The sequence below is a fragment of the Sinohyriopsis cumingii genome, chromosome 4 (genome assembly GCF_028554795.1).
Source record: "Sinohyriopsis cumingii isolate HCF-2022 chromosome 4, ASM2855479v2, whole genome shotgun sequence".
Lineage (NCBI taxonomy): Eukaryota > Metazoa > Mollusca > Bivalvia > Unionida > Unionidae > Sinohyriopsis > Sinohyriopsis cumingii.
In genome coordinates, this window is record NC_142964.1 from 119,373,218 (window position 1) to 119,400,184 (window position 26,967).

Here is a 26,967-nt window from a genome sequence, read left to right on the forward strand (position 1 = left end):
CTGGAGTTAAACAAGATGAAACGATTGGTGTAAAACTACCGCTTCTAAACTTAGAATAATGTTTTTGAAGACACGCGCAGTTTGCAAATTAAGAGCTATCGATGGTGCTCGTGAAAACGAGTTAAGAACGTGGCCTAAATGATTTTGGCCTTTCTATTTTCTACCCAAGCGAAAACCACCAGTAGATGGTTTTAAACTCAGTTACGCATAATAGTAATGGCTATCGTTTTTGCAATTGCAAACAATATATATATATATATATATATATATATATATATATATATATATATATATATATATATATATATATATATATATATATATATATATATATATATTTGTGTGTGCGTGTCCATAATAATGCTTGTTTCGTCAATACCAGGTAAGGGTAGAATCCCTTTTCTCGGCTTGGGGGGTGGGGGTGAGATGCATTTGAATAGTAGACACAAAGAAACATCTTCCTCCTCTTGTTTCTTTTATACTTTTATGATTACGCAGCAAAGATATATGACTTATCAAACAGATAGCAATCTCTCTCCCTCTCTCTCTCTCTCTCTCTCTCTCTCTCTCAACGTTTTAACAAAACTATGCCTGTCGTCTACGCGACCATAGTCAGTGACGCGTGGAGTGGTGTTCCAGTTTGTCGATCACATAGCTCCCACACATTTCAACCAGAAAAACGTACCAACTCTCACTGCCTACAAATCTACTCATCGACAGGCACTTTTTCTTCCTTCTTCAAGCAAAGTTACGAGCCAAACCAAGCCATGTTTAAACGGACGGACTTTGTGTTCGAAGCGGACGGTACAGTAACGGCAACATCAGTTACTTTTTATTTTGAGTTTATCGTTGACCTACTTTAAGGACATAATTGGAATGTTTTATTTTCTTCATTCTTGGAATAACCGTGATATCAGCCATTTATTTCTATTTGGAATGGATGCAAATACAGCTGATCAGAAGATGACGGCCTTTGTGTTCTTTTATTCTTAGAATTATTTTAAAAAAAAAAACGAATGAAATATTATGTTTATTTTATCACATTTTCAAATTTTAAATCGTGTTATGGAACTAACAAGCCGCAGTGTTTTGATTTTGAGGCAATAATTATATATTTGTCTATGACTTCGTGGATTACGAAAATGTCTTGGGTCAGTATCCAGTAAGTTCGATTTTGGAATCGTGCCTGTACTTGTACATGTGGCACAAAAGAAGCACTCTATTATTCGCGTGAAGTGATAACGTCGAATTCCCGTAGGATATATAATATGTAAATGATCAGCCTGCTATGTGGAATACAGCATATAATCGTCTCCAGTTATGCCGACTATTTGTGGTACACAAATATTATATTTCCCCTTATTTTATCTATCCGAGAGACGTTGTTTTTGCAATAACTGTAATGTGTATGTTTTATTTTCTTTGCAGCGCTTGGGCCATTTGTAGGGCTGACCATTGATTATTACCTTCATTTCTTGCATGGAGAACATCGGCTTCCATTCCATGACATCGAATTCCTCTGAATGGAAAAGTACACTGACGGGGATCTTATAAGTGAGGATTAGTCTTTGAAAAAATCCTATATGATGAACAAAACACCACGAGATACAGACTATTTTTATGAAACACGAGACAGACTGACCTCCAATGTATGCTGCATATGGAAAGTTTGTTGGATTTTGTTCTAGCACCTCCATAGCCAACTCGGAGGACACAGATTTTATATCAGCGTAGAAGGAAGTATCCGGAGGTGGCTCTAGTTTTGTCTTTGGTTATCTAGCTGTATGACTGTTACCATTGTTTCATAAAGCTAGGTTACCAAAGTCAAAAATAGTGGTCAGAACCAGCACACAGTCTATTTCAGGAAGTAGAAGATCTCAGGTGCGCTAAACTCTCTTCAGAGCGCATGCAAAACCAAAGGATGAATCTTTAATGGCAAAAAATTAAAACGGAGACTGAGGATCGGGTGAGGGTGAGATGTCGGAATTCAGTCAAGGGTAAATATAATATAATGATTTGATCACTGTCTATATTATTATACTGCGAGAAAGTCAGGCCATCCTTCTTTTTCTTGACTATCCTTCTTTTAAAAAAATAATATATGTTGTCCCCCCCTCCCTTATTTTTCATAACCAAATCTCTTTGTAACTGCTATTATGTTCTCCTTTCACCTTATAAATATTCAAAATGATGAATCCAGGTAACCTCCAATCATCTATTCTATCAAATAATTGTATGCTTGTTTAATTTCTGTAATCTCTTTCTTTATTAAAAATTTAACTTGAATAGGAATAGAAAAAATAGTATATGTCTTCTTTGTACACTGTCATTTGAAAGGTTTTACAGAAAAAAATATTTTCAGTGTGACAAGTTTTACAGCGGGTACTTTAATGTGATCATTCATCTGTCTAAGATGACACTTCTACCATTGAAATAGTCCTAAATTGTAGGATATCAAAACTTGTCTGATGCAGTGTTCTTATATGGTGTTAAAAATTCTTTTTTAAAAACATTTTTAACATCAGTATACAACTTAAAGGTAGCACAATAACATACTTTTTTCGTTTAAACTTGTCACTGGCATATCAGCGAGATATATAAAAGGACCAGTTATTTCACTGTGTCAAATAGCCGTAATGGTGCATGACGTCATAGAAATACCCCCTGACACGTAGTCAGACAATCGTGTTAGTAAAGCAGATGGGTAACTATTTTCCTTTTAAAGCTAGCTTTACATTTTCGCAGTGAGGATGAAAATGTTTTATCTCTCTATGAAGCAGTCCAGATTCAATTAAAATTAGTATCATACAATTTACTGTAAAATTTATACCCGTAGTAATATGTATGAATAATTTTCTAAACTACGTTTATGCTTGCTTTGATGAGAGTAGAGAGGCTCGTTTATCAGTCTGCCCTATATGTGGCGGTATGATAATTGTCAATAAATATGCCATTACCAGCTGAGTCATATGGGGAAAAAAGCCCGTAGGCAAATTCATATTTGCGGGAAATGATGCGTGCAGACATGCGCTCTAATGTTAACGCCGTTGCCAAGTCAACCTAATTGAAAGCGTCTTGGAGATTTGCATCGCCAGTACAAGGTGCGGTGAATATCACATGCTTCAGCCGTTCAAAAAGGTAGCATAGAAATAATAAATTCTGTCGAATTTAAATTTTGTTTTCGTGACAAATATTAACATAGGTATGCCGCTTTCTTGGTGAAGAAACCAAGCACCTGTAACATCTTTGGCTTACGAGTCACTCTTCTAAAAATCACTATTTAATTTTCAAATGATAAATTATGTCTAAAACAGAGAAAAGACCGACTAATTTAATCATGAAAATAAGAAGTGCAGACATGAATTTGCAAATACTAAGGAAACATGACACTACATATGTTAAACTTCGTTATCTATATATCACGTTTTTATGCTGATTTTCAGAAAATAATTTATTTTCCTTTTAAAATGATCATGCAAGTGTTTATGGTGCATTAAATCTTTAAAGTTACTTCGCACGACTTCTGTGTTTTATTTTAAGTTTTGTTAATACCATTTTTTCTGGTGTGTGTGTGTGTGTGTGTGTGTGTGTACACTATGCAAATAATTTGCTATAGCGTTACGATACTTTGCATTCCTCTCTGTCTGTTTGACTCTCGCTGCTTTGCATTCCTTTCTGACTGTTTGACTGTCTTTCTTTATTTGGCTTCAATTACTTACATTTACTTACATGAGGCATTAAAACAGCTGCCAATCACGTATTTGTCATAATACCTACGCAACCTTTTGCTATCTATCTATCTATCTATCTATCTATCTATCTATTTATGCATGCACGTTCGCATCCGAGAAAGAAACATACTATGCAGATAAATAAACAAGTACGTATGTGATTCATTATCTTGAAACTAACCGTCTTCAAACAAACTCAACAGATAAAGTCATAAAATTATCAGATTTGATAGATAATACTACATGGAAATAATTCCACATGATGAACGAAAACGCCTTAGAGCTGTAAGTATGTAAGTAATGGTGAACGAATAAAGGGACTTAACTCTTCTACTGACTTTATTTGCATGGAATGAATATTGCCATGTCATTGTTCTTACAATCTGTATAATCCTAAGGCTAAGTTGAGAAATAAATGGAAAACAAGACAACGAAAGTAGTTTGCTACACTGTTCTTGGTTTAAATTCTGTTTAAAATGAATATAATAGTAATCTGCTAACCATTCATAACCCTCGTCAACTTGAGTGCACTCTCAAATGCTACAAAACTTCTAAGCATTATTACTATTTACTTGCCTTGATAACAATACGAATAGTTACTTACAAATGTGCATTTACCTGCCTTGATAACAATATGAAGTGTTACCTAGAAATGTACATTTGCCTGCCTTGATAACAATATGAAGTGTTACCTAGAAATGTACATTTGCCTGCCTTGATAACAATATGAATTGTTACCTAGAAATGTACATTTACCTGCCTTAATAACAATATGAATCGTTACCTAGAAATGTACATTTACCTGCATTGATAACAATATGAATTGTTACCTAGAAATGTACATTTACCTGCCTTGATAACAATATGAATTGTTACCTAGAAATGTACATTTACCTGCCTTGATAACAATATGAATCGTTACGTTGAAATGTACATTTACCTGCCTTGATAACAATATGAATCTTTACCTAGAAATGTACATTTGCCTGCCTTGATAACATCATGAATTGTAACCTAGAAATGTACATTTACCTGCCTTGATAACAATATGAATCGTTACCTAGAAATGTACATTTGCCTGCCTTGATAACAATATGAATTATTACCTAGAAATGTACATTTGCCTGCCTTGATAACAGTATGAATTATTACCTAGAAATGTACATTTGCCTGCCATGATAACAATATGAATTGTTACCTAGAAATGTACATTTGCCTGTCTTGATAACAATATGAATTGTTACCTAGAAATGTACATTTGCGTGCCTTGATGACAATATGAATTGTTACCTAGAAATGTACATTTGCGTGCCTTCATAAAAGAATGAACAGTTATCTATGTACATTTGGCTGCCTTGATAACACTATGAATTATTACAGAGAAATGTACATTTGCCTGCCTTCATAAAAGAATGAATAGTTATCTATCTACATTTGCCTGCCTTGATAAAAGTATGAATTATTACCTAGAAATGTACATTTGCCTCCCTTGATAACAATATGAATTATTACCTAGAAATGTACATTTGCCTGCCTTGATAAAAGTATGAATAGTTACCTAGAAATGTACATTTTCCTGCCTTCATAACAATATGAATTATTACCTAGACATGTACATTTGCCTGCCTTGATAAAAGTATGAATAGTTACCTAGCAATGTACATTTACCTGCCTTGGTAACAGTTTGAACAGATACCTAACATGCCTGTAGGCCAACCGGTAGAATTTTGGGAAATGTCAAACTAAATCGTGGACTAGAACAATCAATCTCATCCTTTGACTTTTACTATGGTCTTATTTCTGCTTTGCAAAACGCATATACGAATGTGGTATGATATCTTACAAATAAAACTCTAGTTGTTTTCATTTCAACAATCACATTTGTCAGTATACCTATTTAAATAAAATGTTTTAAAAACAATTGTGATATTAAGTGTTTATGATTTAGCATGTAGCTAATGTCATATCTGATTACAATACGAACATTTTATGTTCTTATCAAACGATCTGTATTCGCTACCATTATATTCAGGAGTTTTGCATATTTCGGAAAATGGAAAAGGGCGAAGACAGACGATTAAGTGTTCATAACGTTTATCATAGATTATTTTCTTGGATATAGGCCATATTCACACTTTTAAATCTCCAAGTTTTTACTCGTAATTTTAATTCAGCCGTATTATCAACACATACATTTTGCAGCTCAGCATCATTTATTTACTCAAAGAACGCGCGAGACACAATTTATCATATTTTCATGATATCGTGGTACTTTTGCCAGTACACACGTGGACTGTAAAACATTGCACCCGTCTATGCTTCAAATGAACCCCACTACTGACAAGCATCATGCAGTGTGAGAGTACAATGATTTATTGTTATTTGTTATGAAAACGACTGACTCCATAACATATGAGTATATGGCAAACATATGGTAAAACAAGATATGTAAAATATATACAACTAACAGTTTGAAAACAGTGGCACTGGAAGTGACTATCATCTACTCCATTGTCTTCTGGTGTTTCGCTTAAGCTCCATTTGGAAGAAGAACGAAAACAGACGTGTAACTGTTCGCAGCGTTCATCAGCATATTTTCATTGCTACTCATTAATCGTTAAAAATCTACAAGATCTCTGCTGTTATTTTCAAATTAATGTCAATATAAAACATATTTCCTCCAACGCAGGACATATCCTGGCAAACGTGTACAAGACACAATGATGCCCACTCCATTTTCTTTTCTTCGACCCATTACCTTTGGCAAATTCTATCAGAAGCATGGTTAAGCTGAGAAAACATAATTTTTGCAAGTTTCTAGCAAATTTCAGCATGAGGTTCGCTTAAACGTTTTCCCATCTGTAAAGGGAAGTAACCCATTGTGAGGAGCATGCAGTGTTACCAGAAATGCCCATAGTCTCGTCCATTGTCTCCGACTGTTCTACGCATGCGTCATTATGGACGCAGGATGATAAAGCAGTGTGTCAAGCCGAAAATAGGTCGGTGTTGTTAGTCTCATAAGGCGCACTTCTTTTGCTCTGAACGAGGTTTTAAACGGAGCTGTGTCATTAGCCAGCCAACGCCGCGAGACTAAATCGAACGGCAGCGGCAGTAGGAAATATCGAAAACAATAATCCAATCTGATTAAAACCAGATCTCCACTATTTGGGTGAAGATCTGAAAGCGATCGCTTAGGGGTCATGTTCTGGTGACCTTTGAATTAGTCAATGGCAATGCAGCTTTCAGAAATTTGAAAGTGAATTAAATCGACAGGCACACACTGATGCTCTTCAGTGCTACAGCTCCATCTCCCAAACGCGAAGATACAAGACTTCATCAGAATAGCTGATTAAATTAGCGATTATTCTAATAACATAGATCACTAGAACATGACCCCTCTGGGTCGCTGTCATATCTTCACGTACGACAGTGGCGATCTAATTTTAATCAGACTGAGAATAATCTACCTGACAGAGACTACTATAGCTATACAGAAAGAAATCTCATCCTCCTATGTTGGGTCGCAATATGCTAACAGACTGGTGGCGGAATTTTATTTTATCAGCATCAGCGTCACAAGTTCAAAATCCTATGTACCATTCTGCTGCAGACATGTTTTTATCTCATCTTTCTGTTGCAGGTGTGCTTTAGTCTTATTTTTCTACCAAAGTGATGCCTTTAGCTCATCTTTTTGCTGCAGGTGTCCTTTAGTCTCATCTTTCTGTTGCAGTCGTGTTTAAGTCTCATATGTCTGTCTTTGGTGTGCTATAGTCTCAAATTTCCACTTAAGTAGTGCTTCAACTCATATTTCTGTTTCAGAAACGCTTTTTAGGATCAGCTTTCATCGTTGTTTCATCTTTATAGTACTAACCGGATACAGCTGTGTTATATGTTCAAAATTGATATAGATGTTACTACCACGCCTGAGTGTGGTTATAAAAGAATCTGGATCGCCAGTAAGAATTCTATTATATTTGCTGACGATTTGGCCGTTGAGCAGCCTAATGTCGCAGGTCATCATTAAAACAAGCCGAGGACAAACTCAAAGTTTCTGTGAACTTGGCATTATTTTCTTAAACAATCTATGTCAGTTGATATATGAAAAAGAGCCTTCATCGCGTTATCAATCTTCTAAGTCAGCTGCTTTTGTGTTTCAAGAACATTTTACATAAATGCTGCTGTCGAGATCATAAGAACGGGATCGGGCGTCAGCGACCCAAGCAAAACCCACTTTCCATATTTCACAGCATTGTTGTAAATAATTTCTTGTCCTTCAGACGAAATGGGTGAATATTTTACTGTTTCGGACTTACTGTATTTAATTTTGCTTCCCAAACCGTTAACTTAGATTTTTTTTAAGGAAGGCATCTCTTAGCACATCATAATCCAATGTGTCAATCACGGCTGGAGAAGCGCATTTACGTCACATATTTATCCTTTAAATAATGCGCTGAGATGAAGAAACCAGTCATTATTTCTCCACTTCTGCCTTTCTATGCTCCTTCTCCAATTTCACCTCGTGTAAATTATACCCTTTCTCTATCTCTGCTTCTGACCCTGCCGGCTTGTCAAATGCGATAATTTCCTCTCCTGTTACCTTTACCCACTCTAGTCTGTACTTACCTGCTTGCTTTTCTAATTGTAGCTTCCCCTTTTCTGCAAGCTTTTCTAATTCTATCTTTCTTCATTTTATTCCATTTTTTCCCCCCTTTTTTTTTCCTTTTCTACATTTCATGTTTCTCTTATGACACCTGTGCCTCTGTCTCTAACGTTCACTTTCCATCTTCCACCCCTTAACTTCATTCCTTCTACTTGACCTGCTCCTTCGGACTCCTGAACAAAATATTGGCTTGTCATATATGCAAATATATACAATGACCTAAAAGTTGGAAAACGCCACGCCGAAAATAACACATTAACACATTGTCCCGACGTTTTGACTCATATCATAAAAGCAAAGACACAAAAGAAAAGTGATCGGTGTAAAACAGTACTTGCATTTTGGCACAGATGGGAGTCATTCGGTGTGCAATAAAGGTCAGTTTCAAAATATCCATTTTGTAGATGGATTTGGTACAAAGGAATATATTAGACCTGTCTGATGAAAATCTCACAACCAAAAGTAATGTTCAGGATTTCAGACAAGTTCAAGATATTCGTGGATACCCAATCCCCGGTACAAGATGGAACAACTGAGACTAACTTGTATTGCAAAGCGACAGACTCCCATCAACATCGATTACACTGGTCAACAGTGAAATCATTACTGACTTGAAAAGGCCCTAATCTGTAGTATTTTGGTGTGCCGAACACGAATATAACCGTGAAAAATTTGTATTGGCTCTCGTTTTGAAGATATTCATATACCTCATTTTCTATGTTTCACTGTGTAAATTTCTCCAGTAGGACTGCAGCAACATCCGGAATAATGATGTAACATTGCATAATACCATCATGCTCACATCATCCACAGTTGATTGCATCATTTTCTGATGCAATGCAATACTAATACCATGCGGCTGCTGAAGTAAGTTGACGTCAGCAGTGTACTATACATGTGTAGGCCTATTATACTAATGCCAGGCGGCTGCTGAAGCTGACGTAAGCAGTGTACTATATAAAGCCCAATCAGATAGGTTCAGCATTTAAAATATTTTAGACGTTGTGCGAGACAGTTCAAGCTACTGTTACATAAAACTTATTATTTTATCCATTTACGTACAATAAAGAACAGTAATGCCTCGAAAGTGTGTTAATACCGCGGACAATTTTTGCTATATTTGTGGGGAAGTGACATTTGCCAACCAGAAGAAAAGTATCAATTCTCAAGTGAAGAAGGCATATCATCTTTACTTCGGATGCAAGGTTGGTGACCAAGACAAGCCTTGGGCTCCGCATATATGCTGTGCTACATGTACAACACAGCTTTCACAGTGGTTGAATTGCAAAAGGTCATCAATGCCGTTTGCAGTCCCAATGGTGTGGAGAGAGCCAAGCAACCACCTAAATGACTGTTACTTCTGCTTGGTTCCTCCTCTTTCCGGCGGAATAACGAAGCGAAAGAAGTCGAGAATAGTCTACCCAAACATTCCGTCTGCATTGAGACCAGTTCCACATGGTGAGGGACTTCCTATTCCAGAACCTCCAGCAGAATATTCTCTTGATTCATCTGACGAAGACAAAGGTGAGTCGACCTGTTCTTCTCCTGCTCCATCAGCATGCAGTGATCCAGATTTTCACTGTGGTGCATCATCAACCCCACACAGAATAACACAGGAAGAACTAAATGACCTGATTCGTGATTTGGACTTATCAAAGAACAAGGCAGAATTGCTAGGATCAAGACTCCAACAATGGAATCTTCTAGAAGAAGATGTCACAATTACTGCATATCGAAAGCGCCACCAGCAATTGGAGCCTTTCTTCAGAAAGGAAAGTAATCTGATATTCTGTTCCGATATTGAGGGCCTCATGAATGCTTTAAAAATCACTCATGACCCACAAGAATGGAGACTATTTGTGGACTCTTCGAAACTGAGTCTCAAGGCTGTGCTTTTGCACAATGGAAACATTCTTCCATCTATTCCAGTAGCGTATGCTGTCCACATGAAAGAGACATACGATAACTTAAGGCAGCTACTGAATTCTATTGAGTATAACATGTACAGCTGGCACCTCTGTGGTGATTTGAAGGTAGTTGCCCTTTTAATGGGACTGCAGCAAGGATATACAAAATACATGTGTTTCTTATGCGAGTGGGATAGCCGAGCAAGGGAAATGCACTACATGAGGAAGGAATGGACTCACAGGCAGAATGTAGCCATTGGAGAGAAGAATATCCAACACCCAGCTCTGGTTGAGGCTCAGAAAATCTTGCTACCACCCCTTCACATCAAACTAGGTTTGATGAAGAACTTCGTGAAAGCCATTGACCGGACTTTGCCAGCATTCCGATACCTGCATGAAAAATTCCCTCGACTCAGCGAAGCAAAGATTAAAGAGGGAGTTTTTGTGGGTCCTCAGATTCGAGAGCTTTTCAAAGATGACCGGTTCAACAACTTGCTGGAAGGTGACGCGAAACAAGCATGGAATGCTTTTCGCCTAGTTTCTACAAACTTCCTCGGAAATGTTAGGGCAGAAAACTATAAGGAACTAGTAGAAGACATGTTGATGAAGTATAAGAAACTTGGCTGCAATATGTCTCTAAAGATTCACTTCCTTCATTCCCATTTGGATTTCTTTCCTAGCAACTGTGGTATTGTTAGTGATGAACACGGCGAACGTTTTCATCAAGATATCGCAACAATGGAACAAAGATACCAGGGAAAATGGTCCACTACAATGCTGGCTGACTACTGCTGGACACTCCTCAGAGATGCTCCCGAACAGCTGTACAAGAGACAGGCGAAGAAATCTAAGATGTAGTCAATGACTTGATTTTTTATAGGTAGGCTATTACAGTTGACCTTTTACTATTGGAATGCATTTCGTTATGTAAACATTAATTTCTTGCAGATTACAAAAAAACTAGAGCCAATTTTGCAATTTGACTGTCATATTCGTGTTCAGCACATAAAAATTGATAAGAATTGACTAATTTTATTTCAGTAACATGACTTTTGTAAAAATTTGTTGTCCAGTGTTACCTACCAACTGTCATCACATATATCAATCAATTCACTCGTGTTTGCAGAAAGTGTATCTGCTAAAACGAGGATACTCTCACCGAAAGATTTGGGAACTCAAATAACACCTGTAAAAAAGGGGGAACAAAACTATACATTCATTTATATGAAAAGCTAGGATCTTGAAGGGAAACAGCCTTCTTGGATGCAAAGCTAAGACTGTTAATAACTGTATCTCGTTCGAAAGTTTACCGCCAAGATACCCTAAACATGGGACAGTTTGTCCACGACCAAAATACTAAAAAGATCGCCTTGTGCATGCCAATATGAACTTAAATAATAGTACGGAAGCAGGAGCATGCAGATGTAAAGACAGTCCTTGTTTAATTTGTACACATATGTCAGATAATGCTAAATTCGTCGGTATGAGTTATATACAATGTGAACAACAAACTAGGATGAAAAAACATAAATATTATGTCCTGACATGCAATATCTGTGTCATACAACATATTGACGAAACAGCTGACTTGCGAAAGAGAATGAACATTCATAAAGTCACATCAGAAACAAATCTTCACAAAACTCGCCCATCTCATCACTGTATAAGTGGGATGAAATCTCAGGCTCAGGCAAAGTGGGTATGTGACAAAGTTGTGTCATTAGCTTCCCGTTGATCGGTGGCTCATACCGAGGTGTTCCCTGGTTCTTTCTCCACCAATTATATTGGCCGCCTTGTATAGACTATCAACCTAGCTTATTAGAACTTCATCTTTAATCGGCGCAGTGACAACTATTGTGCTGACCTGCAGTTTTACGTTGGAATACATACTTTATCTATATTTAATTTGAATTGTTAGTTTGTTGGCTTTGATTTTTTTTTATATCTCATTACATGCTATTGTAATGTAGCATTGTTTACTGAACTCGACCTTGTCCATAATTGAGATCAATTCTGTTTGACCTGACTTTTTATTATTTCATTGATCTAAACAACTAATAATATAAATATTGTATCTACCAGCTTACCTTGTTCCAAAATCAGTGACAGTTTTGGTAAACAACTTTTAATATTTTTTATCTTTCCCAGAGTAAAAATCATTAAGTTGAGTCAAGGTCATACTTGGACTACGTGACAAGTATCATGTGTCAACTGGTAACATCTTTTTTTTCTTCAGAAAGATGAACTTCTGATCCGTATCCAGGACTCTCTTTCACGTTGTAGTTAGCCGTATAACTGGTGTTTTTGATAAAGGATAGTCAGTTGGGCAAATAACACTTCATACGCTAAGTTGTATTATGTTTTGATTAGTTTAGGCTGAATTTTATTTTTCTTCAAATTATTGAATTCAAATGATTGTTCTCCCTGGATGTAAAAAAGTGCTCTGACAAAATTCTTGGACAAAGACATTCTTTGGAAATTATACTTAATTCAAAACTGGAATAATATTCTCTGTGACTTAACAAGAGACTGTTGATACATCTGCACTTTGTATGTTATTACAGACGTCATCGCCTTCCATCTTGAATTTCATCTGGATTTGAACTGAGATTCACTTAGAACTTTTCACCTATAGGACTTGTGTTTTAATTTTTGGATTATTTTATTTTGTGGATTTAATTTGTAATACAGTAAGTCCTTTTTGTCTTATTTTTCACTCTGTATTCTAGGGAAATAAATTATTTGTTAAATTTTACAAAGCTTGTTGTCTTCACTCTTTTCTATTACATTTTTTCGAGCATCGAATCGTAAAAAATACATACATACATACATACATACATACATACATACATACATACATACATACATACATACATACTTTCCACCACCTTCCCTTGTAACGTACAACTTTTATCTTAGTTCCTTGTAGTAACATTCATCCGGGATGTAAAGCTAGAATCGATTAATTCACTTTATAGAATGACGCCAGGTGAAATACAATATCCTCGCAATACTCAGGTAATTATGTCAATCCAAACAGATTACTGTTATTTAGAAAACAGCTTTCAGCAAATCTCGTGAAGTACTCGTATCATCTTGCTGATGGCTTTCATGGTCTGTCATTCTTCTTTATTAACCCGTCAACGACAAATGGCAAGACTAGTGAATGCGCCCACCTATATGCTTTAAGGACAGGCGTGAAGGAAAACATACCAAACACAGAATGCATCCCTCATACAGAATACATTTAGAACAGAAATCATGCAGACCTAAAATAAACCCTTCTTCTGATGTTTACATAGGTTTGCACAAGGGTAAGGGAGTGTTTACAGACACACACTATAACCAAATAAAAACACGATACCCAACAAACACAAATTTTATAACGGAAGGGGCATACAATTTTATTTGTAGGGGGAAAGACAAAAACATACACGCACAGAAACTATAAAAACATTAGCAATGAATGTATATCTCTCTCTTATCTAAAGATCTGCTTGGCCATGAAAGTGCCGTTTTGTTGGTTAGTGATCCTGGATTTTATGATTTTGCAGGACGACCACGTCTCGCCTCAAAAGAGCATATGATCGGCTCTTTCTACAGAAGAGACAAGAATCTGTCCGTCTCCATTGTACAGTCCATATTTTCTCATTCTTTTTCTTTTTGTCTGTTACTGCTGCTGCCGCTGTTGCTGTTATTGTTGATGTGTCTGCTTCCTTTGTCTCTCCTGCAAGTCTTATTTCTCTCTGAGTATTTCTTCGCACAGGACATATTGCGCCATTTTATGAAGTTAGTATTTTTCCTATCCGTGCTCTTCTGGAACCGGTACTGCTTGACTCGGCATATGTAACCATGGGTTCACTCCTCTTGTAATTTTCGAAGATAATTTTAATGGTTGACGAGTCAACAATGGGTGACAAGATTGGTGAACACACCGCTTTACATGTTTCAGAGCTAAAAAGAGATAGCCATAATGTCCCCAGAACTTATTTTCATTTTGCCGTCATTTATAGAGCACTCACGATCAAAACAGGTTATTAAATGTTCTAAGGGAGATCCAATATTGTGTTGATGAAGCAAATGCGCACAATATTGTCTACACACAATGAAATCTGATTCTTATAACCTGTCATTACTGAATCGAGTCGATGCAGATTTACTTTCATAAAGTCAATAATATCGTCCTCTAAAGAAGGTAATCCAAATGAATCAAAATATTCCAAATTGTGGTTGTTGGGAAAGTTGACGGCTAACCAATGGATTCTTGGATGATGCTTGTTGTCTGTGTTGATGAAAAAGGCTAAAGGATTTGTAAGGTTTCGATGGTGAAGTTCATCTTTAACACACACCAAAAGATTCCAAAAAGCTGTGAAACATCCGTAAGTTAGAAAATAATGAAGTTCCTAGGCATCAGTTCTTTTTTTGTTTGTTGTTGTTTTCCTATTTATTCACGGGTAATGATACTTCAGTAATAAAAAAAACTTTTTTTTTTCTTGAAAAGTTATGTCAAGTAAGTCGATGAACGAATCGTCTTTGTACTCTGCTGCAAGACGGCATCGATGCATTTGGTTTCCAAAGAAGTCAATGCAGGTGAGGGATTATTAAGTCTGTATAATACTTTATCCAAATATTTTCTTCTGATATGAGAGTCTATGACTCTTTCCAAACGGTTAATTTCCAGAGTATTGTCAAATTCTGCATACAACACGAAGTTCTCTGTGTTTGCCAGAGTTACTGCAAGCTGACATTCCACATGAAGTTGGCCCGAGTTTATAAAATGGAAATGTCCTTCTCTGCTGCCTTGTTCTGAAGTGAAATAAAAAGCTCTCTAAATCTTCATGAGAACTTGTTTTTCACCATTAGGCGAAGAACGTTCCGATGTTTTTCTAATCGATGCTTGTATATCTTGGGCACAGGTACCGTTCCTTTCAAAAGGTTCAAAAGAACATTCAAACACGGTATCAATGATTTTTGGGGGTACTTTTCGATTGATTCGTTTTCGCGCCGTATCATTCGATTTAGTCGGTACTGACAAACCATCCTGGCGTTTATCTAAACGAAGAAGTTTATTTCAGAAACAAAAACACAGAAGTGAAACTTACCTCTCAATTCCTTTCATACTGGAATTCGTCTTCACTGAATGCCGGTATGTCATATGAATTTTACTAGGGTCACCACTAGACAATGAGATGTTTTCAACGGTTTAACCGTGACAGTTCTTGTTTGGACCAATCCAGTAAACTTTAGATCACATCTTTTCTGTCTTGTACTTTTGTATGTGATGCACAATTTTTTAGCTGTAACAGCAATCATTAAAACAAAAGACGAACATGTTGTAGTCACCTGAAAAGTGGAATTTCCTTTAAAAATGAATCAGGTTCGACGGGTATCATCATGAACAGCGAAGAAGCAGAAATGGTAGGAGGACTACATGCGCGTCCTTGCGTCAGGACCTCTATTTCTGGCCAGAGGTGGTTTTTTAAAAATACTTTTCTTCTTGGAGATTTTCTTAGTATTCTTGAGGTTTTGGCCTCTTTTGTGTTAGCTTAGGCATTATGACCCAATTTTAAAAGGGAACGAATAATCACATAAAGACTCATTTCCACAATGATTCAGAATGATCTGGTTCTTTCCTTTTATTAAATAGTGATTCTTGGATTTGCCAGTTGCAGCAATGCTACTTATGTTTTGTTTGTTGGCGTACGTGAATGATGCCTTGAAGTAACAACGTGCTTATATCAGAAACCATCGTAATATTTCTTGGAAACATTCGCTTCCAACGAATGTGACCATACTTGTACATTTTTTTCCGATTGATGGTTTAAAGTTCACGAATCAATTTGGCGATTTTGCAAACATACAATTTTTGTAGATCCGTTGTTGTTCACGCGAAAGTCGCCATCCTGTCGGACAGTAAAGCTTCCTTTAAGACATCAAGGCGACTAGGATTTACCATATATTTCAACTTGTGTATTATCTGAAGTTGAACCAATTTTCACCACAAACAATTCAACATAACTTTAGCAAATTATCGTCTATCTTTCTTTTTTTCCACGTGCTCCAATTTGATGCCTTTTAGAATTCGATGTCTTTGTTCGAATATGTTTTTGTCTTCTGGAATCTGAAACCAAGAAGAATTGCCACACAGTGATTGATTTAGTTGATTGATTTAGTTTTAGGAATTCATTGACGTAGCTTGAGAAAATTCCTGGAATCGAGTCATCATCATTTTGGCATTGTTCTATGGTTAGAAACAGCCACATTTCGTATACTTTTAACAAGCTGTAACTGAGAGCACTTAACTCAGCACCCATACACGTTCCTGTCACCTCGCGTTCTTTATCATTATGGCGGCAAGTTTGGTCCTGATTATAAGCTTCTGCACACGCACGGCATAATGGAAACATAAGTTTTCCATGGCAATAATGAGGCAATATATGATGGCATACCTTGGTTTGAGGTAACGCCATTACATTTGATCACACCTTTGAGCTGGCGAATATGTTACACGCCAATGTGTCCTGTAAAAACTTCAGTATGACCGGTTGGGAATTACACATATTTGCACACCCAGTCATACAAGGAACACATATTGATGACTGTGAGACATTCGGTGCCTTGTTCCGAATAATATTAAAAAGAAATTGTCCCACTTACTCTGAGAAATTGTAAGCCATGAATGTAGTATATCGATGAAAGTCCTCTTTGCTCCAAGTGACGTCGTCGGAGTCTAAAATTCATTCGCCAAAACCAGAAAACGAATGAGAAGCCCAAAATATTTGTTTTGGTCCTCCTGGCATTTTACACAATTGGGACAGTGACAAATATATGATCTTGTATGTGCATCTCACAAGCATAATGAGCTGCGAAAATTACGGATGTAAATGCAAGTCTACTGTGTACATTCAATGTCAAAGATGATAAAATCCACTTGTTTCTCTTTGTTCTTGTATTTTTCTTCCTGTACGTTTTCCTCAAGTTCATTCTCATATCTTTCAATATGGCATTGATACTCAAACTCCATGATTTGGTCACAAAAACAGCATCTTTTCTATCGGACACAAACGTGTTCCCTTTGGGTTATTTAGTATGAGTAAGATTTTTGGTCACACGCCCTAAAACGAAGCTTGCGAAAAAGAAAAAAAAAACAGTGAAGCAATTCCACTTAAGTTAACCGAGTTTAGCTAACAAACCCAAGCGGCCCATTCCAGCGTAACTCAGATCTCTAGAAAAGATAGATAATAATCATATTTGACAAAAATTTATTTGTGTTGTCTTTGTCTTTCTCCGCAAAAAAAGTAAAAGTTAAACGCCCTTACCCCATCTCTTTTGTTTGCACGTATGAGAGGGTATAGTAGTGTGTCTATAAACACTCTCTACCATGGGTGTGCTATTATGTTTGTGCATGAGAATGTGTGTCTATTTCAACCACCTTCATTTACATTTCGTGTGATAGCATGTGTGTGTGTGTGTGTGTGTGTGTGTGTGTGTGTGTGTGTGTGTAACAAGAGAGAGAGAGAGAGAGTGTGTGTGTGTGTGTGTGTGTGTGTGTGTGTGTGTGTGTGTGCGTATTAGCTCTCGTATCCTTTTTGTTGGAGAGTAGGTTAATTGTTTGGATTGTAACCAAAACGTGTTTGCTGAATATTATATGTCGTGTGTTTAAAGTTTAATCAAAGTACAGGTTGTTAGATTGTACATGTGTGTGTTGGATTGTAGATAAAAAATTAACATTAAATTTTTCAATGTCCGCATAAAACCATTATGTCCATATAATATGATCTCTAAGTTAAACCTATGGATATTTTTGAGATAGGATTTCCTCTTATCCTCCAAGCGGTGTATAATGTAACAATAGGACAGAGCTAATTTCCCCATTGTCCCAGACTACGCTCATACAACCACTTTTAACGTGCACATGCGCACAAATGAATACGAAGTTATCACTCTATACTGATGTCATGGAGAAACAAGACGCTATTTCAATAAATTGCTATTGCGTAAAACACATGAATATGCTTGAAAGATGCTGAAATAAATCAGAAAAAGGTTTTGAGCAAATGTATAAGTAGTTCATCAACACAGGCGGTAAATACACATATATTTCAACAACATAAATGATAAATGTATCGGATGTCAAAATATATCGTAAAGACTATATATATATATATATATATATATATATATATATATATATATATATATATATATATGTAGTCTTAGACATAGTTAGTCTTAGACTAAGCAGTCTTTAAAGTTCTATCACAAGTACAAATGCATAAACAAAATTCTAACTGAATTCCAGTGGTATTCCAAACAAGTTCCAATGTTGAATGTGTTGCTGTATCTTTAATCTTGAAAGTGTTAATGTGCCAGTGTTACTGATTGTATTGGTTTGCTAAGAGTCTTTTGATGTATCACTATAGTGCGATCAAATTTTTTTTATTATTTCACTATAATTCCAAATTAATGTTCTACTCCAAGAATAGTGTTGATGAGCACTTTGTATTTCAAGTGTATAATATTTTGAATAAATAAATACAGCCAAAAAGGAAAACAAATTAAAACAACATTAGGATTTATTTTGTTTCAGCTGTTGAGACAAGAATGAGTAATCACCCTAATAAACAAAATCCTTTAAGAAAGCTAAGACACAATAGCAGAGCCAGGATGCATGTGAGTCTCCTTTACACAATACAGTTGTCAAAGAATTTAAAAATTTCCAAGTGGAAATCTAATGTTCTAGATACAGACCCAAATAAAAAGGTTTACCTCCATTGATAATGATCTGACTATTTAATCCACAGTCATAGAGACATATTAGCTATGTATAGGTAAGGTACAAATTGTTGACAAGGTAAAAACAACAAGTACAAAACACAAATGTATATCACATATACGCATTAAGAAAAGTAAAAAAAATAATACATATTAAACATACATAACAGTAAGATTCTGTGAGACAATGTCATCCGAACGACGACCGCAAATAATCCAACACACTATTTACGATGGCTCGTATTGTTTTGGGACATCATGGCACGGCAACACATGTAGGCTATTTAGTGCCGAGGTATTTGGAGTAAAGTGCTTTACTTAAGAACACACCAAGGTAGCTGACCTAGGTTCGTTGGAAGGATTCGAACACGCATTATCTGGGTTGTAAGTCCGGCACGCTAACAACTGAGCGAATGCGTCTACCTATTCACGATGGATATCTGATGAATGATTCCATGTATTTAAATCCTTCCGATCTGATTCAGGATTTATCGGGAACCTAGCAACCACCCACATCCATGGATAGAGGATATATTACCGTCACGTTGGGTCGAATATCATCATTCGTTTTCCAACGTAGTGGTGAACAGTAACTATCAGACTTTTAAAAAAAAAACTAAAAAAATCAATAACTCCCTTGGAACAGTTAAAACTACAACAATACACCGTGTCCTAAATGAGTCACATTTCAAACTTTGTTTAGGTAGGACCATAGTAATAAACATTATGCATGTACAAGACCTAACATGTCTGCAAATTAAACTGTTCTTCCATGAGAACGACTCTGTGTTTGTGAACATGAAAACCAAGTTTGTATCTGAATCTGCGTAGGACAAGTATAACCACAATGTATTATATTAACAATTCAAACGCTTCTCATAGTTTGCTATATACAACATATAAATTGAATTTAACTTGTTTATTCGGATACAGATGTACTTAACTTGCAACAGACTATATTATATTGGATAGCATGGCGTCATGTGACATAAGTCTGACCTTATAGTTTTAAATAAGTTCCGAAACGTTCAATGCATTAAATTGATCACATACGGAGGATAGCAAGAAAGAATAACGTCTAACAATTTTTTGTACCTCACATCTTAAGATTGTTTCCGTAAAGTGGACAGTTCCCCGACAAGGATCCTTTGCATTGCCATGATATGCAAAAACTAGTACAATATGTACTTGAATGTGGCCAAATCCACAGCCACATAATATGGGGTTAGCGGGCTTCCGCTGCTGGCATGTGCTGAAGTAAAGGACAAAAAATCGCTATTTTGTAATTGCCAATACTAAAACCATATGCCGTGAGTAACGCTGCATGCAGCAATGAAACCCAATGTATATTTATGTTCGGATAAAATACACAGAACCCAAATACGTCTCCCAGAGAACCGTCGTCGGAGTTGATGAAAACAAGAAAATGCTGTCAACATGTAGATTAATCCCACTACACAAAACTGACTGGTTCCAACATGACTTACACACACCCTTGCCACATATACAAAATCTGGACTGGATCCAACATGGTTTACACACACCCTAAGAACATACTCAACAACTGGACCGGATCAAACATGGCTTACACACACACACACACACGGCACATACACAAATACTAGACTGGCTGAAACATGTCTTACACACTCCCTGGTCACAACAAGTGATTTCACACAGCCAACACTCGAATTCTATTTCTGTTGTTACTGTCGAACGAAGATCTCCAAGGAAAAAATCAGCTCTACAGCTGAACCATATACATAGAAGTAGAGTAGACAGCATCCTGTCAAGGCATCTCACTATGGTCATGCAGTGAACAATCAATGGTTTATATACAGGTACCAAGGGCGGGAACAAACATACAGTGAAGTATGATTATTGTTAAACTGACTTGAGTGACAACGAGTCTTTCATTTGATTGAGTAACAACTAACATACAAGGTCTATTTAAAGCCTCATGAATATAAATGCGACGAACAACAAAGTTCTTTATTAGTGAACAGTATGTCAGTGTATCCACTCAAAGTACTCTCCATGCCCCTCTATACACTATCTCAGTCTGATTAACAAATCATTAAATCCCATTTTGTATTCACTTTTAGATGTTATTCATACACTGGAAAATTGCACTTACAACCGCTTGGAAGCTTATAAATCGTCTGCTCCGTTGATAATCTTTGATAACAAGATTCTGCCAAAAATCACATGTGCTAAATTAAAGTTGCATAGAGGATGTGGCAAAGTGTGGATGCCGTGTTCCTTCAAGAAGTCTGTTACGACGGCGGATTTATGTGCTAGTGCGTTGTTATGGAGGATAGTTTGTTAGTATTCCACAACTTTTGACAACATTTAAGAGACATACAAATGTCAAATGACGTAACATACACAGCCACAGGTACCTGGATGACCGGGCCTTTTGTATAAAAAAAATAACGTGTCAAACACGCTTGACGGTCCTACTACTTGGAACGATTTCTGGTCTCTGCTCTTATTCTCTGATACAAACTTTTTATATTTTCTCTTAATTCGGGTTCAAAAGTATATACATCTTTCATTACCTGTAACAATCTAACCCAAACGTCGCTGGTCACTCTTTCTATATGTTGGAAGTAGCATTTTTGGTGATTTCAACCCGAGTCTGTTTGAATCAGCCGTCAACAAACGCGGTACCGTTCTAGCACAAACCTTTACGAGCTTCAAATGATTCTTCGCTATATTAAAAGCAGCCGACGAACTAACGTCGTGATAATAAAAAATATATTTCGCTGTGTATCCAATATATTCGTCAATGGCTCCCTTCACAGCTGTCAATACCCAGGAATAGGCAACGGTTTTCCAGAACGTGGGTCTTTAATAACGATGAAACTACCTCAGCATCCGCGTGGGTTCTAGTATCCGTACGACCAACATGGACAAATGAGAAAGCATGCCAGTAGTTTCCCGTGGGATGATGGTACTTCCAAGGATATTCCACCGCCAATTACACTGGCAACCATGTAAAGCCCACCAAGTGCTAAAAATGGCGTTAAACCCACAACAGCAATCCAAGCCACCGCATAATTAACTGAGGATATGACATCCGTAGATTGTTTCCAAGTCAACCATAACGTGAGTTTTAGAGCACTTTATGATCCCTTGGATACTTATAGTATGCTCTTGCACAGCACAGTACGTAGCAGCTTTGACCTCACTGCCATTGACCTATGTGACACGTCACACACATATAACTCAGGTGTCAGGAGTGCTGCACGTGCAGCTGCCAATCATTTTATAAAACCTTATTTTATCTATCACTTTTCATTAAATTTATTGACAGATTCAACGAAACAAAAAAGCTATAACAAAATGAAGCCTCGGACGTCGACGGTCTAATAGATCACAGTCAACACAACAGGTAAAGCTGTGCGCTTAATTACAGAGCGCAATCGGATTCATCACATACGCACATTAAATTATTATATGCTCTTTTTTTTTCTTGTTCACTTCACATTGTCAGAATCGTGTAATATCTTCGATACTACACGGATCTATACTGCGCGACACGTGTGTCTAAAAATAGTATCGTGTACTTGGAACTATGTAAACAAGATCATGTACACTTATGTCGTAAACCATTTTAGTCGATTTGATTTGTTTGCGAATGAACTAAACAAGCTGTGTTATCCATTTGAGAGTAGAGATGTTGAAGTTAACGATGTGGACGAGTTCACTGAGTCACAAATGAAACTTTCAAACAAGCAAACGAATGAACTTAATATTTGCAATGTCAACAACAAACTTGAGAGACGCAGTAATTGAAAATGCCATTCGGATAATTTAAACAGCTATTTAGGAGAAATATTCGTAAGTTTTCGCAAAAAGAATGGCTCATACAATGACCAGTGCCTTCTAGGGTCTATAAAATAGCATAGAAAAGCACACTGAGGCCAAGGGCTATCGCATATCTATCCGAGACATACCATTTTACAAGTCAGCCAAAATACTAAATTCGAGAAAAAAATGCAACTGATGGTTTTTATAGGAAACTAAAAGCTTCAGAACCAATAAGCCAAGACGAAAATATTATTTCATCTGGCTAAACGGACTGTCACACAATGGCTGCTTTGCTATTTTCCCTGTTTAACTATTTTAATACAATGTTAGGCTAGCGATAGAAGACATACACTGTATGATACAGGTCATAGTTGGGATCCCTCCAACAGTGAACATGAAAGTGACAGTTTATATGTCTTCTTTAGCTGGAAGTAAGCATGGTAATAAATATGCTTACATTTATGCATCTTGATTTCCCTCAACATATACTTTCTTAGTTCTTCGAATCCGAATGACATGACCCGTGTCTCGGATAACCTGATACAACACGAAATGGTGGTATAATTTCGGCTACATTTCCACTTGAAATCACATTCTCCTTACTGCACTGAATTAATCCAATAAATCCAGCCCAACATAAGCAGAAAATCAGAATGAAGTTTGATCAACAGAAAAACAAAATCCATCCATTCCAAACAAACTGGAAAAGTTTTTCAATGCGCATTCATACAAAATATGACTCTAAATTTCAATTTTATGTGGATCAAAACGAGAACTATTTTTTTTACAAAGCAACAAAAAAATCCAACAAACTAATGTCGAGCACGCGACGAAGCTCGAAAGTCGCCGGGCGTGCTATGTGCGCATTAATGTTATTACTGTGCATTGATAAATCAACGGTTGTGTCTTTCTTTTGAAATGCAGCATAAATTAAAGTACTTCTTTCTGGTAGTGTATTCCTTTATTATTAAGCCTTAGGTAGGTAAACGAAATGAGTGTATTATAAAAAGGTTACTGCATTTGTATGGTAAAATATGAACTCGTGTTTTCAGAGTAGTACTGCACTCCCAATGTCGTGCAGTATTATTCAGAAAAATATCGTTCATATTTTCCCATAAAAATGCAGTAACCTATAAATACAATATGATGGCAACTTGTCGCACGCAATTCCATGAGAACGTGCAACCTACATACGCGTAACTCTCGTACACCTTAGTCTGCTAAAAGTCAGTGAGATATACTGCACTGAGATGATAGCATTCATGTTGCCCAACTAATTTATGCCAAAATTTCATTACCGTACTCTGTATATACTAACAGAGAGATCACTGTCGTCACTGTTAACTCTTTAAGTGTAGTTATCAAACATGTTTTGTGGTTTATATTTAAAATGGTTGTTTTATGCGCAGTAGATTCTTATATCTTTAACTATTTGTGCAATGTCTCGTCAACTGGCGCGTTTTATGGAGTCCCAGCACAAGAATATGGCCGAACTGTTTGTTCTCTTTATAATAAACATTCTTAAGTCTATTATTTAATTGTCAACATTTTTCATACATCAACAAAATCACAATGCATTTTTTCAAGTGTATCATTCGCGTCATAAAGTATCATTCAGAAGATGAAAGTGTGTGTGTGCGTGTGTGTGTGTGAGAGAGAGAGAGAGAGAGAGAGAGAGAGAGAGAGCAATTATTAATGCTAGTGACGGACAGAACAAGATAAGAACCTTTAATTCAGTTATTATTTAATTTAATTTAATATAGCCTTAAAAGTTAAAACTATTTATTTTGCGTGTGTTACACAAGAGAACTGGGACAGTTTGTGTAATAAAACATGAAAACCTGCTAAACTAATCCGATACTCAAATTTCAAATGTTCGTGCATACCAACCTTTTGTCCTCGAATAAGATAAAACAGCCAATAGAATGAGTTTAACGTCATAAATAACTGTCATAAAACCAACTTTAAGGCTAGGCAATTGTTAGAATTTATTTTCGAAGTGCGTTTTCAATAATTTGAGTGCTTTTATCCTACTTTATTTCGATTCATGCACTTAATTTTTTAATCACTGACAGGAATCACAACCTTTCAGTTCCCCTTTCCAACCTTTTATCATACTCTCTTTTACTGAAACTCGTCCTCTATCACTGGCGATCTATTACTCCAGCTCTCCCTCGCTCTCTTTTACGCCATCTTGGCCTATCCCACTTGCAGACGTTTACACCAGCTCGCACTCTCATTTACTCCATACCGCCAGCTCGCTCTCTGTCTCAATTAATCTAGCTCGCCCTAGATTGCTTCTCGTTAAGTTCACGTTTTCAGCTTGTTCTCTATTACCCTTCTCTCACTGGATCTCGATCGCTACCGCTAGATCTTAATTACATTGTTTCGTTAATTTTTAAAGATTTTGACGTTCGCTGCTAAGTAGGAACTTTACACGAGCAGCGAATAAACCATAAACTATATTTATTCTACACAGAAAACCCAAAACATAGCGTGCGAGAACACACCCAAAGATACGATGATGATGAATAGTGATGGATAGACACGCGACGCTCAATCATAATCGATAGTAAGACTTTTAATGACACCTTCAACCCATATGTAATGATGCCCCAAACGTGTAAAGCGTGCATTTTTTAAAACAGTTTATCGAGAGTACTGTAATATAAAACCAGTACATATGTACAGGAAATTACAAATTATCAGTGTTTCCTCATAAAAGCTTGGATGCCAGGAAACTTTAAAATCATTTTGTTTTTGTTTATAACTAATGAAATCATGGCATAAAACATTACTTCTTCTCTCAGATCCACAAACATCACGAATAGGGATAACAACCATCGTGAAAATATGAAAAACAATGACAAGCTCTTGTGAACTACTTGTCACACAAGACCATCATCGTTCTCAGATACGTGAACCTTCAGAAAGTAGATCCACAGGACCAAATAATTATACGATTAACACTGAAAAGAATTATTTTTTATATATTGAGACGCCAAGGATACATCACTGACACGTCAGTTGTGATCCATGTCGCACCACTGGCATCACTCTAACCTTAAAACTATGCTCGAGTCTTCATTAAGACTAGCTACAACTTACTGAGTAAAATGTACTATCAGTTGTAAGTAAATCTACTTTAGCGGGCTTTAAAAGAACATCCAAATTACCTGAGATATAACTACACTAGCATGAGCCAAAATATTGAACACAATGACTGTAGTGATATGACAATAACTCGCTTGGCACCTCTGCGGTCCCACGTTTGATCCCGGTGCATGCATACGAGTGGGTTAGTGCTCATCAAATGCAGAAGTTTTCTTTGTCCTTCCTGTTTCTTGACCCACAGGATGAAGAAGTAACAAATTTTACAAACAAAGAAAGCCCCAAACAATTTTTAAATATTTTGTATCGAAAATTTGTATAGAATCATTTCATTTTCAAACTATGTTGATGCCTGTGCCGCCACCGCAGACAAAAAGCGATGCCTGTCTCGCTCTCTTTTGTGGGAATGACATTACTGAAGGGACACACAGACGTATCATCAACGCACTGTAGCCATGTCCTCCAATGACATAAGCTGTAGATATGCGATGAGGCCACAATCTCATTCTTGCAATTTTATAGCAACTAAGAGCTCCGTAGTGACGTCATATGTGATCGTGAATCAAGTATTTCTTTTGTATTGTAAATACATGTATATGAATATACAGTTATACCAATTCATTGACTTTAACCTATTTCGCTTTTTAAAAACTAATAATGTCGTGCGTCATTAGTAGATATACAGTATTGTATCAGTTCCATACAGTAAATTTGGATGAATTAACCACGAATAAATCCGTGCAAAACGTTTAATTTCAATAATGTCAAAGATTATTGTGATGCGGGTATCTGCGTAGCCTATTACGATATTCAAATAATCTACAAACGGGGTTGATTCTGCTATTGAGCAGTTTGCGCTATTGTAATTAATATACTCCAAATTTAATACTACCAGCAGATGAGACGGGGACCCGACGAGTATTATGAGGTATAAAAATCGGCAATAGACTGGCTAATGTTCATTTTT